Source organism: Hyla sarda, chromosome 6 (assembly GCF_029499605.1).
Source record: "Hyla sarda isolate aHylSar1 chromosome 6, aHylSar1.hap1, whole genome shotgun sequence".
NCBI classification, from domain to species: Eukaryota; Metazoa; Chordata; class Amphibia; order Anura; family Hylidae; genus Hyla; species Hyla sarda.
The window spans coordinates 173,701,557-173,723,452 of NC_079194.1; the positions used below are offsets into that span (position 1 = coordinate 173,701,557).

Sequence of the window (21,896 nt, forward strand, 5' to 3'; positions counted from 1 at the left end):
TGAAAGAAGTTTCTTCCGGTAACCAGAAATATTATTCTCTGTATTTTTGGCTATAGATTCTGGCCCTGCTTTGTGACCCCTCTCTTGCTTTGTGATTTAGTACTTTGTATTTTCTTGTTGCCGACCCGACCTGTCTGATCTTGTGTGCCTCCAGCTGTTTCCCAACCTTGTCAGTTTTTGTAGTTTATCATTTTGACTTTTTTCTGTCCCTCACTTATTTAGGAAGAGATGGTCATCGTGATTGTGGACCCATTGTCTAGGGTGGGTACGCAATAAGCTGGGACAGAGGGAGTGGGCAAGCTCAGGGCTGCACTCGATCTCTGCCCAAAGTGACACATTATCTCAGTGTTCCTTCTTCCTCATTCTTAGCTAAAATGGTGCCAAAACACCACGTGTTCCTTGTATCTTTTCCTGTAATAGTGTGAGGTTCTTATGTTCATTGAAACCCAAACTGTTTGGTTTTGCCCATAGCAACCAATTACAGCTCAAATTTAATTTTCCCAAAGCTTGTTAAGCTATAAAAGCTGAGCTGTGATTGGCTGTTATGGGCAAAACCAGACCGTTTGGGTTTCAGGCAGATTGATAAATCCGGGTAATTGATGTCTGAATTGTGATGCTTCTGCTGCAAGCTGACACATTTACGGTAAGGGGAAGTGTCAGGATCTAAGAAGAGGAAGTAAGTCATATGCAGAAATTAAAAGAGACAGGGTCCCCCACCAGCAGTTGATATTGCTCTTGAAAGAGGTTGAAAACTTTCCACTTAGATAATTATGGTAATAAGAAAGTGATTCAAAAAGAAAGTACAATGGAATGAGAAGAAAAAATAGAAATTAATTAATAATTAGGGTAATAGGAATATGACTGACCAAGAAAGAGCATGAAATGTGAAGGAAAAATAGAAATTGATTGGAAAAGAATGAATTTTCTAGCAGTACAAGGTGTTTCATGAGTTTAGCCTGATGACCTTGTGAGAAGCATCAACCTGTCTTCTCATGTTAGTGAGCACAAGGCTGCATGTGACAGGTTTAAAAAAAGGGATGCTACCAAATGCTAATATAAGGAGAAATGCTGCTAGAAGACATTCTTTGGGGATTTTGGAGTATAAACAAATAAAGTATAAAAAAAATAAAAGTATAAAGAAATAAAAAAAATTGCTAATGTATGTCACAAATAACATGTTTACAAGCATCTAGAGTAAAGGGAGGAGTGGACATACCTCCATGGACACATATAATGTAGTGAGTGACCAGAGTCTGCACTGCTGGCTCACTGACTAGTTGCATTGTTCATAAAGCTGCAAATACATTTTTGCAAGAGGGGAGGAGGGGAAGGGAGAAGGCATAACACCAACCATGGATTTATATGATAATGTGTTGCCACAGGAGACCAGAGCTAGCACTGCGGGCAGGTGGTATGCTTCATATTGGGGACAGTGGTACAGATCATTATGGGGACAGCCGGATGCTTCAAAGTGCATCAGTGGCATGGTTCATTATAGGGACAGTGGCACAGATCATTATAGCGACAGTGGAATGCATTTTTATGAGGAAAGTGTCATATTTCCTTATGGGGACAGTGCCATGGTTCATTATGGAAAGTAGAAGAAAAAAAAGAAGAAAAAAACAGGGATATGCGCCCCTAGTGAAGGATGTTTATAGGTGAGATGAAAACAAGTTAAGTTGCAACACTCACCTATTTTCGTTGTGCTGAGAGCACAACCTCTGTGATAGCCTTAGGTGATGTCTCAGGTCTGCAGCCACGGTCCTCAGGAGCAAAGGTGATGTCCCAGCATTGTAAATAACAAGAAAAAGGCAAAAGTTGGGCCGTTGGTGGCGCTGGTCCTGATGAAAAGAAAGCTCTGTAGACCCTTCTCAGTGTATAAATGTGGTTTTATTAGCACAGAAAGCTTTCTGTGCTAATAAAACCACATTTATACACTGAGAAGGGTCTACAGAGCTTTCTTTTCATCAGGACCAGCGCCACCAACGGCCCAACTTTTGCCTTTTTCTTGTTATGGTTCATTATGGGGACAGTAGCATGGTTTATTATGGGGACAGTAGCACAGTTCATTATGGGGACAGTGGAATGGTTCATTTTGGGGTCAGCGACACATCATTATGGGGACAGTGGCACACTTCATTATGGGAACAGATACAGTATTTAGGGGTGCATTTGGAGCTAGTAAAGGGGGTGAAGATCCAAAAATCTCTGGGTAGCAAAGTCAGACATAGCTGGAAGAAAGATGTGGAGGATTGTGGTCTGGGTTAAATGAAGAAGAAAAGTAAAAAGTTAACAAGTGAAATCAGAGATGTCACCTGTAAGTCCATGAATGTACATTTTTATTGGAACCAGGCAGTATAACTTTCTTGCCTGGTATTGCAGCCACTTGGTGTCAACTAGGCCATAGCACTAGGCTTGGACCTTATCTGACAGCAAATTTGGATAAACAGACCTTTACTAAAAGTAGTTAGGTACCTCAGCAGTAGAATATTAGTGTCAAGAGGAGAATGGAGGCAAGTTGAATGATGTCAAGTGCTAGTATAAAAAATGTTGCTAGGAGCACAAAGTATTTAAGAAAAGGAGTAACCTAACTTTGTGAAAGGCATGTCATTTTAAAATGACAGCACAGTGTATTTTAGGACTAGTGATAAGTAAACTTTTTAAAAGTTCAATTTGCCGGGCTCAACAAATGTTCGGTTCTGATCGAACTGGTTTGTCATAAACTGGCAATGAAATAAGCCCCTAAACACAAGTTTAACACTACCTAGGAGCTCTAAAGCCTTGTACAACACTGCTAGAAAGGCATTCAAGTAGTTTCAAAGTGGTTTTATGGCTCAGTTATGGTGGCATTGCTTAAGTTAATTTAAAAATTTAAAAAAAATCTAACACAATTCTGCTTTTGAGGGTTGCAACATGAACCCATAAACAGTAAAAAGTTTTTTTGTTTTTTTTTCTTTGACATTTTGAAAATCCTAAAAAAAAGTTTAATGAAATACTCCCCTTAGGGGAGTTGCAATATGAAAGACCCCCTAGACAGTAAATAATTTTTTTTTTTTTTTCATTTTGAAACTGTGAAAAACAACAGGTTTTGAGTCAGGTAAGTGAAAAAGATGCTATGGCTTAATCAAAGCGTTTAAAAAATTATCCAGATTGGTGTTACAAAATAGTGAAAAAGAAATAGCTTTTGTATGAAAAGCCAAAGAATTGATCCCTTTTTGGGGATCATGGATTGAATATGTGTAGGTCTGGTTGGCAGAATCAATAAGGGTGATGACAGATTGCTGGGAAATGTAGTATCCAGCATACAACAGGAGGTGGAGGTCTTGCAGTAGCCAGTGTACCGCAAGAGGTGGCAGGATAGTAGTATCCAGCATACAGCAGGAGGTGGCGGATTTGTAGTAACCAGCATACAGCAGGAATTGGCTGAAAATATATGTTGTTGTGCTTTAGATGGCTAATGTTTGTTCAATGTACAATCTTTAAACGGTGTTATTTTACAACCAGGTACAAAATACTGTGTGTGCAATCAAACTCCAAAAATATATGTACATGCGCTTTAGATGGCTAATGCCTGTTCACTGTATATGATTTAAACTGCGTTGTTATCTTATAACTAGGTAGGAATAACATGTGTGTGTGATTAAACCTTGAAAATATATGTAAATGTGCTTAAGAGGACTCATTTGTGTTCAATGTATACTCTTTAAACTGTGCTGTTATCTTACAACCAGGTAGAAAAACTGTGTATGCGATTAAGCCCCAAAGATATGCACTTCAGATGGCTAATGCGAGTTTAATGCATGCTCTTTAAATTGCATTGGTATCTTACAACCAGGTTCGATTAAACCTCGAAAATATACATGAATGCGCTTTAGATGGCTAATGCCTGTTCAATGTACATACTTTAAACTGCGTTGTTATCTTACAACCAGGTAGGAATACTGTGTGTGTGATTACACCCTGAAAATATATGTAAATGGTCTTTAGATTACTAATCCGTGTTTAATGTATATTCTATTCTTTAAACAGAATTGTTTTCTTACAACCAGGTAGGAAGACTGTGTGTACGAATAATTCTTTAAAATATGCGCTTTAGATGGATAATGCAAGCTTAATGTATGCTCTTAAAACTGCATTGTTATCTTACAACCAGATATGAATATTGCGTGTGTGATCAAACTTAAAAAATATACATAAATGCATTTTAGATGGCTAATGCATAACCGATTTAAACACTTTTATTTGTGTTATATGTAATTTATGTAATTTGTGCAATTTATTCCAAATTCCTCTGGTCAGCCCACAGCTTTGCTTAGTATTGGCTAGAACACCTTTGGCTGGGATTTGTAGTGCACAATCAGAATTTTGCAGGTAGGAACAGGAGGTCCCTGAGATCAGACCACAGATCAATACTGTGCTTAGTTTCCTATGGAATTGTATAGATTAGAATTTGTGCTCAGCCAGCTGTGAATTTGTGACATTTTTAAGTTTACAGTATGAAAGGGCTTTCTGGCTTCTGTAGAGCTTGCTTCTACCCACATTATGTCTCATCAATGTCTCAATTCAGAATGCTACCTGCATACAATACATGGGGCTTTTTCTGTGTCTTAAGCATTACCCCTTTTGCTATCTCCTATCAGCATGGGAGCTGACTGACACATAAAGTAGCAAATCATTATATAACCTGAGATCATCATGTTGCAAGGTATGCTGGACTACACTGATGCCATCTCACTGCCCCAGTACTTCCTCCTTTCCTCTGGGCACCAAAATGTCATGGCTCAGATTTATCAAACTTCGTAAGAGAAAAGCTGGAGTGATTTTTCCACAGCAACCAATCACAGCTCAGCTAACGTGAAAGCTGAGCTGTGATTGGCTGCTGTGGGAAAATCACTCCACTTTTACATAGTTTTATAAATCTGGGCTCTCATTACTTCTATTATTATTTATTCACATTGCCCACTTTGCACTTGCCAAACGAGGAAATATTCTGTGAGCCATGGCCACTCTGAAATTTGGGTCAAATCTGGGTTTGCTGAGTTCGGCTCACTCAGGACCATTATCATGCTGGCACTTCTCCATCCTCTACCAATTGTAACAACTTCTGCTGCAGCCTAAGGCTATATGTAGTCATAGTGCTTTCATAGCAGTTCTTTGAGGAACAGGTATAATTTGGGGAGAAAAATAAAGTTTTATGGAAACAGTTCACGCTCAGTAACTATATAAAAAATCTGCTACCTCAGCTATTCCAAAACATTAGTTTTCAAATTACAATGGTAACATCAAGGATACATTAGTACTATTTCCCAGCAGGGAATGTGATGCCTGCAGAGTAGGTATGGATATTTCTTCTAGATAGGAAAATTCCACAGACTTAAAATATCAACTACAGCAGAATAAAGTACCCCTTACTGGCTGTTTTAACATCTTTTGTCTTTAAAAGATTGCAGCGTTCTTCATAGAAGGCTGGTTTTCAATATGATGATTTCTGTGCCAATTTACCAGCTAATGTTGTTTTACGCAGAACAGTTCTATAAGTGACTAAACATAGAGGCTCCAATTGTTTCCATGCAGGTGCAAGATGAATTCTGAGAAAACAACTTAAAAATAAGCACTATTGGAGGATTAACGAAGGATGGAATTTCATATGCCAGTCTAAAGTAAATGCCTGCCAGTTTAGGGTTGTACTGTATTTATCAAGAGGCACATGCTTGTTGATAATTCTAAGTACATCTGAGGCTGTCCTGTCCATCATTAACTTTGGGGCCCCATATTACCCCAGTAAACCACAAAAGAAAAGAACATTTGCACTCAGCGCTCAATATCGGCTATCGCGTCCGGGAATCACAGGCTCAGCGTGAAGCAGGAAGCGCTCAGAGACTATACCGGTATTTCGCACAACAATGTGCTTCGAGACCGGATGAAGCACATTGTTGTGTGAAATACCGGTATAGTCTCTGAGAGCTTCCTGCTTCACGCTGAGCCTGTGATTCCCGGCTCCCGGACACGAAAGACGATATTGAACGGTGAGTGCAGATGTTCTTTTCTTTTGTGGTTTACTTCATGATTCTGTCGTGAGTTTTCTGCACCCCGCAGCTCGGCTCTACGCTGGAATTCTCTGATAGTCCATTGCCGCCGAGGGACTTACAAGTTAGTACCCGCCATACGTTGCCTGTCTTTCTTCACCGATTAGTGTGCTCTCCCCATGCCTGTAGTATAATACCCCATATTACCCCAGTCTGGTCCTTAGAACTGGAAAAGGGCCATTGTAATTAAATAACAACAAAATACAGTTAAAGCTTCAAGTTAAGATTAAAATAAGGGAACAATTTTGTGTATATTTTCAATAAAGGTATGTGCCCAATCACCACACCAAATATGAGGTATGAGGTATAAGCACAACTCTATTGTAGACAAAAAAAAAACTGTGGAAGAAGCTGCTGCACTCTCACCTCAACTACCAGAGACCGATTTACAAAGCACCACGAGAGAAGAAAAATAGGGTTCACAGAGGTGGTGCTGGATGGAAAGGAAATAGAAGACCCCAGATGATGCACAGGATAAAAATTGACTTTAATGAGAATAGTAATAGGGCAACGCGTTTTGACACAAACCTGTGCCTTCTTCAGGTCCAGCAATATAGCTGATATTGAGTCCTGACATGTGTGCCTGTGCAGCTGAGAGAGCATCTAGCAAGTCCTTAGTATTGTAAAATGTTTCTGAAGACAGGAACCCCGGTGGATGTGGATCCGCTGGACCTGTGTGGCAGATGACTCAGACTGTATCAGGGAGCAGAGACTCAGGTGCCGTTGGTTTTCACCAGAGCCCGCCGCAAAGCGGGATGGACTTGCTGCGGCAGGCAGCACCCAGGTCGCTACCCCTGGCATGGCTCAACCACACAGGCGGCTGAGGAGATGCGAAGCACAGGAGGGATAAGGCAGCTCGTAGTCTGGATAGCAGAAGGTTAGGACAGGCGGCACAGTAGCGTAGTAAAAGTGAAGCAGGAGTTCAGTAGGCAGGCGGCAGAGAAGCAAGGTCAAGTCACAAGAGCAAGAGATCTGATACAAGGCAAGGCAATACTGAGGAACACTTTCTCAAAGACACAAGGCAACAAAGATCCAGCAGGGAACTGAGGAGGGTGGAGGAATTTATAAATGAGTCACAGGTGGATTACACTAATGAGCGTACTGGCCCTTTAAATCTTAAAGCTCTAGCACGCGCGCACCTTAGGCGACGGGGACATACGCACTGGAGCAGAGAGGCAGAGGCAGGAGAAACACCCAGGGAGTGACGGACTGGGGCTCGCATGCTGGCGCATACCGCGATGTGAGTCCCAGCCCCATCGGCAGCAGAAGGTAAGGGGACCATGCGCTCACGGCCAGCATAACGTAACAAATATTAGCCGGGTGAAGTGCACGGCAGAACACACTTTACTCCACAGCTGTCAATCAAATCTGACTTTTTTACTGTGACATGTCAAATGTTTTTTTCAAATGACACTGAATTACCAGTGGATCGCTAACATGAATACACAATGTATAAAGTACTCATGGATATCAGTAGCATTGCTAATATGCAGTTTCTTCTTTCTGCGCAAGTGATGTAGGAGCTGGCATTTCTAGCATTTCTTACTCTGTCTCGTGTGTTTACAGATAGCCCTAAAATGATTTTTATATTTTTTAGTTTTATTAGCAATATGATACACAATAGGATAAATGGTAAGTGGGGAAGTTAGGAAGTAAAGGATATTTTCACTGTATTTTCTATGTTTAGAATTCTTATAAACACAATGCCTTTTTTTTTTTTTCCCCCATTAAGCAAAATGCTCCTTAGTCTTGTCCAGAAGTACTGGCTTGTATGCTGTAAGTCCCTTGGCATAATACAAAGGAAGATACATAAAACCATCAATATGTAGAAAATGAGGAAGACATACAACTCATGCTTTCCTTTACCACACATGAAATGTAGAAAATATACACATAGCTATAAATACAGTCTTTCTTCCTTCCCCTGAATTCATCATCCTACCCTTGCCCCCTGCTGAGGTTCCTCTGTGAGAAATGTACCAAATGTCTACAAGGGGGTGTTATCTGCTGCACATCTTCAGGTACTGAGCCAGATCTCTGGTACAGTCAGCTGGAGACAATTGTAAGTGGAGAAAATAAACAGCTGAGCAAAGAAACACGCAATTACAGTAAACTTGGCAAAGATGCACATGAGATTAAAAAAAGAACTTTAAATATCTGTAAAAAGAGGAGCAGAGTAGGCAGTAAATAATCTGATAGAGAATGTTTTGGGGGTTGTGTATTGATAATGAAACTCACAGTGATCTTTGGCTATAAAAATGTATCAATGATATAGTGTGTATTATATACATTATGTTCATTAAGGCATACGTACTATTACATGCAGACCATGCAAATATTATGCGGATCCTTAAAAAGAGAAGATTTTGGTTGGTTCCATCAACTTTGCTATCAGGTGGCAAAAGCCTGTGTTGTATTGTCTTTTCCAGAGAAACATCATTTTTGGCACACCAATGGGTGAGGAATTGATCCAAGGGTCATAGACAGTTCCATGCAGTCAAAATCAGCATCATAATGGAAGGACAATTTCTATATCTATCAGCAGGCACCCCGTGCAAATGCCCAGAGGGGTCCCAAATCGTCGGTGAATTCACAAAAGAAATAAAGACCCCCAAAATTTGTTACGCAATTTCTTCTGAGTATGGGAATACCCCATATATGGGCGTAAAATTCTCTGCGGACGTACAACAAGGCTCAGGAGTGAGAGCGCACTATGTACATTTGAGGCCTAAATTGGTGATTTGCACAGGGGTGACTGCTTACAGCGGTTCTGACATAAACGCAAAAAAATAAATACCCACATGTGACCCCATTTTGGAAACTACACCCCTCACGGAATGTAACAAGGGGAATAGTGAGCCTTATCACCCAACAGGTGTTTGAAGAACTTTCATTAAAGTTGGATGGGAAAAAAAAATGTAACTAAAATGCTGGTGTTACCCTAAATTTTTCAGAAAATACTCCATATGTGGATGTAAAGTGCTCTGCAGGCGCACTACAATGCGCAGAAGAGAAGGAGCGCCATTGGGCTTTTGAAGAGAAAATTTGCCTGGAATTGAAGACTGCGTGTGTTTACAAAGCCCCCATAGTGCCAGAACAATGGACCCCTCCACATGTGACCCCCATTTTGGAAACTACACCCCTCATGTAATGTAATAAGGGGTACAGTGAGCATTTAAGCCCCACAGGTGTCTGACAGATTTTTGGAACAGTGGTCTGGGAAAATGAAAAAAAATATTTTTCATTTGCACAGCCCACTGTTCCAAAGATCTGTCAAATGCCAGTGGGGTGTGAATACTCACTGCACACCTTATAAAATTATGTGAGGGTTGTTGTTTCGAAAATGGGATCACATGTGGGGGTCCACTGTTCTGGCACCACGGGGTCGTCAAACACCTGTGAGGTGTTAAGGCTCACTGTACCCCTTGTTACATTCCTTGAGGGGTGTAGTTTCCAAAATAGTATGCCATGTGTTTTTTTTTGCTGTTCTGGCACCATAGGAGCTTCCTAAATGCCACATGCCCCCCAAAAAAACATTTCAGCAAAATTTGCTTTCCAAAAGCCAAATGTGACTCCTCCTCTTTTGAGGATTGTAGTTCGCCCGAAGAGCATTTTACGTTCTAACATGGGGTATTTCCATACTCAGAAGAGATGGGGTTACACATTTTGGGGGTCATTTTCTCCCATTACTCTTTGTAAAAAAGGTAAATTTGGGGAAAAAACTGCACTTTAGTGAAATTTTTTTTTTCCATTTACACATCCGACTTTAACCTCTTAAGGATGCAGGGCGTACCTGTACGCGCTGCGCCCAGTCCCGGTATTTAAAACGGGGTCATGCCGTGACCCCGCATCATACCGGGTCGGTCCTGGCGGCTTATGATAGCCAGGACCCTGGGCTAATAGCTCGCGGCACTCGCGGCGCGTGCCGTGCGCTATTAACCCTTTAGACGCGGCGATAAAAGTTGATCGCCGCATCTAAAATGAAAGTAAAAGCTTCCCGGCAGCTCAGTCGGGCTGATCGGGACTATCGCAATAAAATTGCAATGTCCAGAGCAGCTATGATGCGATCGGAGGTCCCCTTACCTTGCTCCATCGTGTCCGATCGGCGTTTGATTTCTCCAAACCTGAGCTACAGGCTTCAGCAATCAAACCCCTATTACGCTGATCCATGCAAAGCTATGGCTTTGCAGGGATCAGGGTAAAAGATCAGTGTGTGCAGTGTTATAGTCCCCTATGGGAGCTATAACACTGCAAAAAAAAATGTTAAATAAAAAAGTTAATAAAGGTCATTTAACCACTTCCCTAATAAAAGTTTGAATCACCCCCCTTTTCCCATAAAAAAAAAAAACTGTGTAACTAAAAATAAACATATGTGGTATTGCCACATGCGGAAATGTCCTAACTATAAAAAATATATTGTTAATTCAGCCGTACGGTCAATGGCGTATGCGCAAAAAATTCAAATGTCCAAAATAGCATATTTTTGGTAACTTTTCATATCATGAAAAAATTAATTAAAAACGATCAAAATGTCTGATCAATACAAAAATGGTACCGATAAAAACTTCAGAACACGGCACAAAAAATTAGCTCTCATACCGGCGTGTATGCAGAAAAATAAAAAAGTTATAGGGGTCAGAAGATGAGAATTTTTAACATATAAATTTTCCTGCATGTAGTTAGGATTTTTTCAGAAGTACGACAAAATCAAACCTATATAAGTAGGGTATCATTTTAATCGTATGGACCTACAGAATAAAGATAAGGTGTCATTTGTAACAAAAATGCACTGCGTAGAAACATAAGCCCCCAAAAGTTACAAAATGACATTTTTTCTTCAATTTTGTCTCACAATTAATTTTTTTTCTGTTTCACCATGAATTTTTTGTAAAATGACTAATGTCCCTGCAAAGTAGAATTGGTGACGCAAAAAATAAGCCATCATATGGAATTTTATGTACAAAATTTGAAGCATTATGATTTTTAGAAGATGATGGGGAAGAAATGAAAATGCAAAAACAAAAAAACGCTGAGTCCTTAAGGGGTTAATGAAAAGTCGTCAAACACCTGTGGGGTGTTAAGGATCACTGGACCCCTTGTTATGTGCCTTGAGGGGTGTAGTTTCCAAAATGGTATGCCCTGTGGTTTTTTTTCTGCTGTTCTGGCACCATAGGGGCTTCCTAAATGTGACATGCCCCCAAGAACATTTTGCTCCTTCCCTTCTGAGCCCTCTACTGCGCCCACCGAACACTTGACATACACATACGAGGTATTTCCTTACTCAAGAGAAATTGGGTTGCAAATTCTGGGGGGGCTTTTTCTCTTATTACCCCTTGTAAAAATTCAAAAACTGAGTCTACAAGAACATGCGAGTGTAAAAAATGAAGATTTTGAATTTTCTGCTTCACTTAGCTGATATTCTTGTGAAACACCTAAAGGGTTAACACACTCACTGAATTTCATTTTGAATACTTTGAGGGGTTCAGTTTTTATAATGGGGTCATTTGTTGGGTATTTCTAATATGAAGGCCCTTCAAAAAATCTGAACTGGTCCCTGAAAAATTCAGATTTTGAAATAGTTTTGAAAAATTGGAAATTTGCTGCTGAACTTTGAAGCCCTCTGATGTTTTCCAAAAGTAAAAACATGTCAACTTTATGATGCAAACATAAAGTAGACAAAGTCAAAGAAAAATTGTAGCCAGCTCACTGCTCATGCTAGTTTTGTTCTGGGCACTCAGAACCCAGGATAATGCTGAGCCATCTCCTCGGTGTGGTTAGTAATAGAAACAAAGAAGGGGGTATCCAGCTCCCAGGGGAAAAAAACATAAAACATTTAAAATGTATTCATCCATTTAAAAAATAGTGTTAAAGAAAAAACACCCATTGAAGGTAAAAACCCCTATGCCGACATGTTTTGGACCAATGGGTCCTTAGTCATGGCACAGGAGGGAATGTAAACTAACCATTTATATTCTTCATACAGCAGCACATGGTTTGAGAAATCTTATCTTCCATCTGGAAGGTGGCGTCTCTTGTCACTTCCTGGGAGTGTTTCCAGGATTTTAGCACTGTTAACCCATTCATGTGTTCCTTTTCCATTTTTAGATTATGCGGTTATGCAGATGATAAATCAGGAACGATCATTGATAGGGAAAGAGGAAAACGCAAGAAGGGAAGGATAGAAAAAGAAGGGTAGGAGGAGAAATTTCCAAAATGTATATAGCAAATTATATAAGAATTGTCATATATCTTTAGAGAAAAAGTATACGTATATAGGTCAAAAAACATAAAAGTTTGCAGACTTCAATAAATTTTCATTTTATTCTTCAATAAAATGTTATTGTAGGCATATTTTGGAAGTGCATGCAGGAGATCAACAGTCTATCCAAGTCACAGGTATAGAACGTCTGCCCTACCCTCAGAGAGGTGGAGATTGGCCTCATGCAGTCTTCAAGAGAGAGGCATTCTGGATATTAAATCTGGATTTTCGTTACCCGAAAGGGTTACATTTTCGTAACAATTTATCTTATTTTTATTTAAAAATCCTTTGCTTCATATTCAAGTTGCTTTGTATCCAGGTTGTCTCTTAAGAAACGTAAAAAAATATTATATAATGGGTAATTATAGAAGATCCAGTCCTCAAGAGACAATAAGAAAAAGTGGAAAAGGATGAGAAAGGCAAAGGAGAATAAGACAAGAAAAAAGAAAAGAGAAAAAAAAATAGTGGGGTAGGGAAATGTAAAAATAGTGTTACCCGAATAAGGATGGATGCATAAGTTAACAAACTTATATGGATTTATTTAATTGATACAATGGACATCGGTGCAAGGCCCTTGCACACGATGTATATAATACATAGAATAAAACTTAAAATAAAAAATTTCAAAAATCAGCAGCTTAGTAATAACAAAAGTCTGTATAAAAAGTCTGTAAAAAATATTGCAATATATAGCAGAGGTAATAAAGTCTATGATTCCGATAGTGTCTTAGCAGTAATGAATGGATGTAGCTTTGAATCCTATTGCAACAATGTTGCCAGAATGTTTCACAGCACAGTGATGGTGTATCACAGCTGAAATGAAGCTGATACCTGCAGTCCGCAATGTGGGGTTACTCACGATTAAAGTAGCCGGCGTGGCATATGGAGTAGTCGGAGTTGGCACGGCGTTGTGTCCGGCCTAGAGGGTGAGGGTCCCGGGTTCTCAGCAAGGTGCAGACGGCACGGATCAGCGTCCGGCCAAGAGAGTCTCTAGAGATGACGGCAGATAGTTGAATTCATGTGAGAACTGGCGTCCTTGTGGTGGATCGCGGGCGCGATTGCTTAGATGGTGGTCCAAGTCCTGAGGTACTGCAGCGCTGACAAGTCGGGAACCATAGGTTTAGCAAGTTGAATAAGGTGCTGATATCGTATAGTATAAGGTACTGTATACGGCTATATGCGTTTCAAGACACTATGTCTCATTCTTCAGTACTGAAGAATGATACATAGTGTCTTGAAACGCGTATAGCCGTATTTTTTCTCTTTTGTTTTTTCTTGTCTTATTCTCCTTTTTCTTTCTCATCCTTTCCCACTTTTTCTTACTGTCTCTTGAGGACTGGATCTTATATAATTACCCATTATATAATAATTTTTCTACGTACCTTTAGGGCTTGGGGATATAGCCCTAGCCAGTTAACCTCGGGCCAGTGACCAAGTGAGCTACACAATTCTTTATTATCTATGTCTCTTAAAAAACTTATTGAAAATTTAAAATTTTATTGAAGAGTAGAATGAAAAGTCCAAAGGAAAATGTATTGAAGTCTGCAGACAATTATGTTTTTTGACCTATATGCGTATACTTTTTCTCCAAACATACATGACAATTCTTATATAATTTGCTATATACATTTTGGGATTTTCTCCTCCTACCCTTCTTTTTCTATCCTTCCCTTCTTGCGTTTTCCTCTTTCCCTATCAATGATCGTTCCCGATTTAGCATCTGCATAGAGGCCTATCTAAAAATGGAAAAGGAACACATGAATGGGTTAACAGTGCTAGAATCCTGGAAACACTCCCAGGAAGTGACAACAGACGCCACCTTCCAGATGGAAGATGGGATTTCTCAAACCATGTACTGCTGTACGGAGAATATAAATGGTTAGTTTACATTCCCTCCTATGCCATGACTAAGGACCCACTGGTCCGAAACCCCTTGGAGTAGGGGTTTTCACCTTCACTGGGTGTTTTTTCTTTAAGGCTATTTTTTTAAATGGATGAATAAATTTAGAATTTTTAATGTTTTTTTTCCCTGGAGCTGGATACCCCCTTCTTTGTTTCTGTTAATAAAGTAGATATATTGTATATTTGAATCAATATATAATTTATTTGGAATGTCTATTTTCCAAGCAGAGAGCTTCAAAGTTAGAAAAATGCAAATTTTTCATCAAATTTTGGAATTTTTCACCAAGAAATGATGCAAGTATCGACAAAAATTTACCACTAACATAAAGTAGAATATGTCACGAAAAAACAATCTCGGAATCAGAATGAAAAGTAAAAGCATCCCAGAGTTATTAATGCTTAAAGTGACAGTGGTCAGATTTGCAAAAAAACGCTCAGGTCCTTAAAGGGGTACTCCGCCCCTACACATCTTATCTCCTATCCGAAGGACAGGGGATAAGTTGTCAGATCGCCGGGGTCCAGCTGTTGGGGACCCTCGGGATCTCCGCTGTGGCACCACGCTATCATTACTGCACAGAGCGAGTTCGCTCTGTGCGTAATGATTGGGGATACAGGGGACGGAGCAGCATGACGTCATGGCTCCACCCCTCGTGACATCACGGCCCGCCCCCTTAATGCAAGTCTATGGAAGGGTCGTGACGACCGCCACTCCCACTCCCATAGACTTGTATTGGGGGGGCGGACCATGATGTTAAGAGGGGCGGAGCCATGACATAACGATGCTCCGGCCCCTGTATCCCCATCATTACGCACAGAGTGAACTCGTTCTGTGCAGTAATGATAGCGCGGTTCTGCAGCGTGCGATCCCGGGGGTCCCCAGCAGCGGGACCCCGGCGATCTGACATCTTATTCCCTATCCTTTGGATAGTGGATAAGATGTCTAGGGGCGGAGTACCCCTTTAACCTGTTAAGGAAACAGGGTGTAAACTTACGCCCTGAATCCCGGTCTTGTGATATAACGCATGGGTCACACGGTGACCCCGCATCATATCGTGGCGGGCCTGGCGTCATAGGGAAGCCGGGACCCGCCGCTAATAGCTGAGCCGCGCTGCTAAAAACGAAAGTAAAAGTGACCGGCTAGCTCAGGGAGCTGTTCGGGATCACCGCGGTATAATCGCGGCATCCCGAACAGCTGTAGCACAGGAGGAAGGTCTCTTACCTTCCTTCCTGCAGTCCGATCGCCGAATGAATGCTTCAAGCCTGAGATCCAGGCTTGAGCAATCAATCGCTGAAAACACTGATTGATCCATTCCTATGGGGATGCATCAATCAGTGTTAAAGATCAGTAAATGCAATGTTATAGCCCCTTATGGGAGCTATAATATTGCATAAGGAAAGTGTAAAAAAATAATTAACCCTTTCAATTATCCCTTCCCCTAATAAAAGTTTGAATCACCCGGCATTTCCAAGAATAAAAAAAAAACTGTGTAAATAAAAATAAACATATGTGGTATGCGAATTATAAAAATATACTGCTTTTTAAACCGCACGTTCAATGGCGTATGCGCAAAAAAATTCAAAAGTCCAAAATAGTGCATTTTTTATCACTTTTTATACCACAAAAAAGTTAACAAAAGTGATCAAAAAGTCTGATCAGAACAAAAATGGTACCGCTAAAAACTTAAGATCACGGTGCAAAAAATGAGCCCTCATAGCACCCTGAACACAGAAAATAAAAAAGTTATAGGGCTCAGAAAATGACAATTTTAAACGTATAAATTTTCCTGCATGTATTCATGATTTTTTTCTGAAGTGATACAAAATCAAACCTATACAAGTAGGAATGGACCTACAGAATAAAGATAAGGTATAATTTTTGCCTAAAAAGGTACTGCATAAAAACGGAAGCCCCCAAAACTGATAAAATAGTGTTTTTTCATCAATTTTGTCGCACATTGTTTTTTTTTCCCGTTTCACAGTAGATTTTTGGATAAAATGACTAATGACATTACAAAGTAGAATTAGTGACACAAAAAATAAGCCATCATATATAATTTTAGGTAAAAATTTTAAAGAGTTATGATTTTTTAAAGTTAAGGAGGAAAAATTTAAAATGAAAAAACGGAAAAAGCCCGGGTCCTTAACCCCTTAACGACGCAGGACATATATTTACGTCCTGCGCCGGCTCCCGCGATATGAAGCGGGATCGCGCCGCGATCCCGCATCATATCGCGTCGGTCCCGGCGGTAATCAACGGCCGGGACCCGCGGCTAATACCACACATCGCCGATCGCGGCGATGTGCGGTATTAACCCTTTAGAAGCGGCGGTCAAAGCTGACCGCCGCTTCTAAAGTGAAAGTGAAAGTGACCCGGCTGCTCAGTCGGGCTGTTCGGGACCGCCGCGGTGAAATCGCGGCGTCCCGAACAGCTGATCGGACACCGGGAGGGCTCTTACCTGCCTCCCCGGTGTCCGATCGACGAATGACTGCTCCGTGCCTGAGATCCAGGCAGGAGCAGTCAAGCGCCGATAATGCTGATCACAGGCGTGTTAATGCACGCCAGTGATCAGCATTAGAGATCAGTGTGTGCAGTGTTATAGGTCCCTATGGGACCTATAACACTGCAAAAAAAATGTAAAAAAAAAGTGTTAATAAAGGTCATTTAACCCCTTCCCTAATAAAAGTTTGAATCCCCCCCCTTTTCCCATAAAAAAAATAAAACAGTGTAAAAAAAATAAAAAATAAACATATGTGGTATCGCCGCGTGCGTAAATGTCCGAACTATAAAAATATATCATTAATTAAGCCGTACGGTCAATGGCGTACGCGCAAAAAAATTCCAAAGTCCAAAAAAGCGTATTTTGGTCACTTTTTATATCATTAAAAAATGAATAAAAAGTGATCAAAAAGTCCGATCAAAACAAAAATCATACCGATAAAAACTTCAGATCACGGCGCAAAAAATGAGTCCTCATACCACCCCATACGTGGAAAAATAAAAAAGTTATAGGGGTCAGAAGATGACATTTTTAAACGTATAAATTTTCCTGCATGTAGTTATGATTTTTTCCAGAAGTGCGACAAAATCAAACCTATATAAGTAGGGTATCATTTTAACCGTATGGACCTACAGAATAATGATAAGGTGTAATTTTTACCGAAATATGCACTGCGTAGAAACGAAAGCCCCCAAAAGTTACAAAATGGCGTTTTTTTTTCGATTTTGATTTTTTTTTCCGTTTCGCCGTGCATTTTTGGGTAAAATGACTAATGTCACTGCAAAGTAGAATTGGCGACGCAAAAAATAAGCCATAATATGGATTTTTAGGTGGAAAATTGAAAGGGTTATGATTTTTAAAAGGTAAGGAGGAAAAAACGAAAGTGCAAAAACGGAAAAACCCTGAGTCCTTAAGGGGTTAAAGGGTTAAGGTGTCCTTATAAAGGTTGCCCTTGCAACTCTGATATATTTTTTGCATAGAATCACACAGACTTTCCTAATTCAGTATGGATGGGTGTGATGGACAAGAGGTTGTCCCAAAATAGGGGACACTTAGGGGACAATGCTTTTTTAGGCATGTCACATCCGGTCAGTATGTATGTTGACCATATAGAGAAAAGCAGATAGTTGGAGGTACTCAATCTATATATTGTCTGAGAACTCTGCTCAGGTGGTATCCTCCTACCACCCAAAACTAAAATCCAAAGAAAAATTAACAAAGGATTATTAAGGACTGCTTGTAAATGCCCCCGTGAATGGAAATGAGTGCATGGATGGATGATGTGGGACTATAGATGTCAGTCAGTGATATGTGTCAGATGGATATGTAATGGTATGAAGAAAAAACAAATATTGTGTTAGCTGAGAGGAGATGGTGGACTATATATACATAGATATATAAATAATATATATATATATATATATATATATATATATATATATATATACATATATATATATATATATATATATATATATATATATATATATGATGCAGATAAGGTCAGGCTGCTCACCACTCTCGCGTTTGCTGCACTATCTCGTGCTACGGACACCGGTACCGCTCCCGGCTTAGTAGAACTCTCACAGAAAAGAAAACGTCCGGCACTCGAGAAGATGCAGAAGATGCATCTTCTCGAGTGCCGGACGTTTTCTTTTCTGTGAGATATATATATATATATATATATATATATATATATATATATGTATTCACTTGAGGCAAACGTGTGAGTGTGGTGGTTGAGAATTATCTACTGATTATGTCTGATGGTTGAATGAAAGGTGAGAATAAAAATGGTGGGAAAATTGTTGTGCTAGCTGAGAATAAAAAAAGATGTCCAAGGTACAAATGTAGTTTATTCTAAATGGTCAAATACAATTATAACATACAAAAACAGAGAGGATGCAGGATCCTTGCATGCCTCCCTGACTAATAATGAATAATAATAAAAAAAAAAAAATATATATATATATATATATATATATATAAAATCAAATAAAGAGTAGTAGTGAAATTAGAACAGTTGCTGCACCACTAAGTAACCACTGTCTATTGGTATGAACCAGCTTGAGGTTGCGGTATTGGAGCGATGTCCGTTCTCAAGCGCTGCAGTCCCCGAATTTTGGGCCCACTGGGCCGGTACAATGGTTTGTAGCTCAAAGTCTCTGATAGTGAGCGCTGTTTAGGCTGGGTGGCTGTGACAGCCGCACAGCCTGGGACCACATCCGTGGCTTGGGAGTATCAAGTTAGTAATTTGCTGCAATATTAATGGCTCGGCGGCCACAACAGAATGAATGAATGATTGAAGCGCTGGTACTACGTACCGCTTACGGCTGTTCTGGTGTTCCCCCCATTTTTATTCTTATTTATTTATTTTTCCTCCCATTCTTTCTTTCACATTCATGACCACCTAACCTTTCATTCAACCATCAGACACAATCAGTAGATAATTGTCTACCACCTCACACTCATACATATAGTCCACCATCTCCTCTCAGCTGTATTGGTACATACATTTGAGCAGCAGGAATCAAAACTGTACATCATGCTCAGCAGAACAAGTTTAGTCACTCAAATTTGTGCATAAAACATCTATGTTCAAAATTGGCATGGAGCAGCTAGCTGCGTGTGGTCTGGGGTTGTGTGTCCATTGCACACAATTTGTTTCATGTCATAAATGAGGTGAAAATCGGCACACCAGTAAAATACCACCCAAAAGTCTCTCACTGATGCACTTAGGGCAGAAAGGCATCTATGCCATGAAAATTTGCTGTGTGCACGGTCAGTTGGTGCATACTTGTATTTTGGGCTGTCTTATATCAGCCCCCTATTACCCATCTATAGGACAGCTGGTAAGTATGGTATATGGGAGCCCCCCCCCCCCCCAAATCACACTTACAATAAAAATCTAAGTTCACAACATGGCATGTGTCATCACAATTCTAAGTTATTGTACAGTAAGCAGTTTTATCTAGAAAACATATTGCATTGCTATTAGATTATTGCCATGGATCATGAGAATGGTGGCCAAGCATGTTCATTGCTACTCTTTTTAATCTCTGTGGACCTGGTGAAGGTAGACAAGCAGTGTACTCAGCTATCTCTATAAGTTCCACAGAGAACAGAGTGGCAGTTTGCATTTGAGTGTACATGCCCCCTTTCCGGGGGCCACACCCTCTTCCGCTGATGACCACGCCCCCTTTTCGGGGTTTCTCAGTAAAATTGAGAGTTGGTAAGGTTTTTTTCAATTCTGGGGCAAATTCTGGTGCAGGGCACAATGTGCCAAAATCTGGCGCACAACCAGACAGAACAGGTCAGGTTTACAATAGAAAACCAGGGCCAATGGGCGTTGACTTGACCTCCAATTAATTCAGATTTAATCTTATTAAGCTTTCATGCTGGAAAAACAAATTCAATCCAGTTCCATCACGTAACGAACAGGACTTAAAGGGAACCTGTCTTCAATTTCATCCTGCTTGAATGACAGACAGCATAAACCGACAGGCTACCTTTGTACAATGATGTATGATTCAGTCTGCAACAGCACAGTGTTTCATAGGATCATTTTATAGAAACATTTATAAAGTTGACCAGGAATGGACTCCACATTACCACATTACCAGGGCATTCCTCAGCAGCTTCACCCTGTTCCACTAGCCCCAACTGATCAATCTCTCTTTCTCTAGCCAAATGAAGGGACATGAATCCAACAGGGTCAGTAAGAAATGGATAAGTCCTCTTAATGACTCAGAGCCCTATTACTGGCATGTTTTATTAGTATGATTCCTGTACAGTGGGAGCCTGTTGCTGTTTTATGCTGCATATGAGTGGGGCAGCAGAAAATTCAAGACCAAGTTCCCTGTAAAGGATCTGCTGATTTGGTCTTTGGTGCCAGATACCATAGGACACCTTTAGAGATCTTGTAAAGTGATTGGATCAGTGGTGTTTTGGTAGCACATTCCGAAAATGGTGGTTTAAATGTTAGTGTTGATCATTTTACAATATGCCGCAAATCTTTGTTATTCTACAACCTTAATGATATAAACAATATATTTTATCTGATAGTAACAATTCATTTGTTATGATATAAACTAAAGTCTGAGGATTTTATGTGCCATTTTTCTTCACCAACACCATGCAAGCATTTCTATTATCACCTCTTCTAGGCTTTTATAGGCAATATTTTCTTCTAACAAAGTGTAACAAAAACAATCTGACAGTTACAACTATAACATCATTCAAAATGTTTTCAACAAGGTTCTGCAAAAACAATTAAACAGCAACTACAGTGTGTATAGGTATCAGAATTAAGTTAAAAAATAACCTTTAATTAAGGTCATTAATTTCAAACTTATTAATTAAATATTTTCTAAGGTAGATTGAATGTTAAATGGTGCTCCCATAGTCAAAAAAGATTCTTTAACCCCTTAAGGACTCAGGGTTTTTCCGTTTTTGCACTTTCATTTTTTCCTCCTTACCTTTTAAAAATCATAACCCTTTCAATTTTCCACCTAAAAATCCATATGATGGCTTATTTTTTGCGTTACCAATTCTACTTTGCAGTGACATCAGTCATTTTACCCAAAAATTCACGACGAAACGGGGAAAAAAAATCATTGTGCGACAAAATCAAAGAAAAAACGCCATTTTGTAACTTTTGGGGGCTTCCGTTTCTACGCACTGCATATTTCGGTAAAAATGACACCTTATCATTATTCTGTAGGTCCATACGGTTAAAATGATACCCTACTTATATAGGTTTGATTTTGTCGTACTTCTGGAAAAAATCATAACTACATGCAGGAAAATTTATATGTTTAAAAATGTCATCTTCTGACCCCTATAGCTTTTTTATTTTTCCACGTACAGGGCGATTTGAGGGCTCATTTTTTGCGCCGTGATCTGAAGTTTTTATAGGTATGATTTTTGTTTTGATCGGACTTTTTGATCACTTTTTATTCATTTTTTAATGGTATAAAAAGTGACCAAAATACGCTTTTTTGGACTTTGGAATTTTTTTTGTGCGTACGCCATTGACCGTGCGGTTTAATTAATGATATATTTTTATAGCTCAGACATTTACACACATGGCGATACCACATACGTTTATTTTTATTTACACTGTTTTATTTTTTTATGGGAAAAAGGGGG

The 21,896-nt window shown here is 39.7% G+C and overlaps 1 protein-coding gene across 1 annotated transcript in view; it reads right to left on the bottom strand.

The window, feature by feature from the left end:
• The window catches only part of CDH13 (cadherin 13), a 973,781-nt gene that overhangs the window by 225,071 nt on the left and 726,814 nt on the right, over window positions 1-21,896 (bottom strand). The window lies entirely within an intron of this gene.